This window comes from Engraulis encrasicolus, chromosome 4, assembly GCF_034702125.1.
Source record: "Engraulis encrasicolus isolate BLACKSEA-1 chromosome 4, IST_EnEncr_1.0, whole genome shotgun sequence".
NCBI lineage: Eukaryota > Metazoa > Chordata > Actinopteri > Clupeiformes > Engraulidae > Engraulis > Engraulis encrasicolus.
In genome coordinates this window covers 27,848,676-27,851,132 of record NC_085860.1, presented here as the reverse complement: position 1 = coordinate 27,851,132, position 2,457 = coordinate 27,848,676, and the positions used below count along the sequence as shown (strand labels likewise).

Here is a 2,457-nt window from a genome sequence, read left to right as displayed (position 1 = left end):
TGTGTGTGTGTGTGTGTGTGTGTGTGTGTGTGTGTGTGTGTGTGAGAGAGAGAGAGAGAGAGAGAGAGAGAGAGAGAGAGAGAGAGAGTTGGAACCATGTCCTGTGGTCTGATGATGGTCTTACAAATGTGAGGAGTGTACTCACTTCTGTGCTACACTGTAAATATTCCAATGTAAATAAACAGATAAATAAATGATAAAAAGTAAATGCAGTTACTCCTCTATGAGTGTTCTGTCGGTCGGAGATAACTCATTTGATTAGATGGAGTGATAGCACTGCACTAGCATCAGACTGGAATGTGCAGGGGAATCAGACCTAACAGGTCCTCCTGCCAGAATGGAATAAGCCCTACCTTCTGGTTTCCACAAACGAAAACAACTTATGAGGAGGAGGAGCCATCAATGGACATAAAAAGAAGTTGTCGCCTTTGCCCGGTCCTTTCTCCGCACGTCTGCTGGAAGCATTCAGGGTGAGTATCCTACTTTGATTTTCCCACGTCACACTTTTATATTTGTAGAGGCCTATCCTGTCTTTTATCTGCTGTTATTTCAAATGGATCTGGCTATTTTTGCACATTTCGAAGAATGAGGCTATATATAAAAAGTAAATTCATGATTTATCCGTAGAATTCAAACTTATATCTAAAACAATAGAAAAACTCAACCATAATTGAAAAAATAATGAGAAAAAAATAATGAGACAAAAACAAACCCAATTAGTTTTCTAAGTTGGGTATCGACACACACAGCCAGTATTAGGGAATATACGTATTTGATGAGTTAAGTCATGTGTTTGAGCATGTGAGAGCCACACCTAAACTGCATTTAATCCCACAGGACCCTGAGCTGTCTCAATGTTGGAGACACCATGGATCCCCCCTCTTTCTGCTTGCTCTCTCTCTTTCTCCTTCTGTGAGTGCATCCAACCATTAGTCTCTCATAATGCCATTAACTTAAGCCTTTCATAAATAAGTAAAACTCAGGGGTCAACCTGAGAAATATTAAATCAATACACTGTAATTTGTAACCATAGTCTCTCATGCCATTTCTATAACATAAGCCTTTCATAAATTAATAAAACTCAGGGGTCAGCAAACCAAATGCTGTTGACTGCACAACGATAAAGTCAGATTAGGGTTGTAGCTCAGTGGTAGAGCATTTGACTGCAAAAAGCCTGGCTTTCTGTTACGGCAGTCTGGGCATATTCAGAACCCCAGTGATGGCTCTTTACACAACACCAATATTTGTTGCCATATTAGCAACAGAGTTACAGAGTAATATGAAGCCTGCTGTAATAAGTTGCCCAGTGTGTCTATTGGTCTGGGGTGTCTGAAGAGTAAGTAACTGAAGGCCTCCTGTGCTCAACAGGATGTGGACGTAGTGGAGTTCCCTCAATGACTAGGAGAGGGAACTGGGACCTCGTCTGCTCCGATCTGTGATGTCAGCGAGGGATTCTGATTGGTCGAAGCTCCCTGTCAAGGGATTCTGATTGGTCGAGACTCCCATCGTCGGCTCCTGGTTGGGAGGGATGGGTCTCAGTGACAGCGGCCGGGTCGTCTCCTCGACCTGCCAACCGCGCATCAGACATAAAGAAGCAACTAAACAAACAAAGAAAGCCACTTCCCATACAGAGTAAAATTTTCAGTAAATTTTGCACTTAGATAGTTGATTTTAATGCTCATAGTGTTCCTTCTGCCTAAGAGTTGAATTAACACTTAAAAATTTACTGTGTTTTCCCCTTCCCTTCTGGTGGCTTCTGGTTGTCTGTTTGCTAGGTTGGGTAGGTCTAGGGGTTGGACTGTACCAGGAACCTTTAAACCCAAAGTGCTGTACTGCAATATAAAACATAAAACTCAATAAAAAGAGCAAAATCTTGTAACTGAAACTGTGTGCAGGTGTGGTCTGTCATTTAAAGAAACACTATGTTTTTGTATGTTGTTTTGTATGCTTTTGAGTTATTTTATGAATCAACTTAATGAACCAATGCTTAAAGAGTATACATTTTACAATGGCAACGTGGCTGTTCAATAAGACATTAAAATCCTCACTGAGACAATGAGACAGAATGCTACAATGCACACGTGTATGCACGCCGAAGTAACAGGAAGGCAGAGAAGGCACTGACAAAAGCCAGGCAGTACAATCTGGGTGTTAATAAACCATGCAAGACTCAAACCGATAGATGATTGATAAGGACAAGACAGTTCATAAGGAGTTTCCGGTAACACTTTACTTAAAGCCAACATTATAAGCGCATTTATAACAAATTATAAAGCACATTATAATTACTTACAACGTATTATGACTACACTCATAATGCTTCATGATGCTTTATATTAACAGTTATGAATAACTATGAATCTAGCTTATAATGCTTTATAAATCCAAGGGTGTCATGAGTGCTCATGACTGGCTATAAACTACAGACTGCCTGATTGGGCTTAAAGCACACTATGA

The 2,457-nt window shown here is 40.4% G+C and overlaps 1 long non-coding RNA gene across 1 annotated transcript; it reads left to right on the top strand.

Moving 5' to 3' along the window:
- The first annotated feature begins 278 nt into the window (after positions 1-278).
- Positions 279-1,879, top strand: LOC134447571 (uncharacterized). The gene is made up of 3 exons (XR_010034613.1): positions 279-470; positions 838-912; positions 1,369-1,879. It is a non-coding gene; the product is annotated as an uncharacterized LOC134447571 (long non-coding RNA).
- Positions 1,880-2,457: the final 578 nt, after the last annotated feature.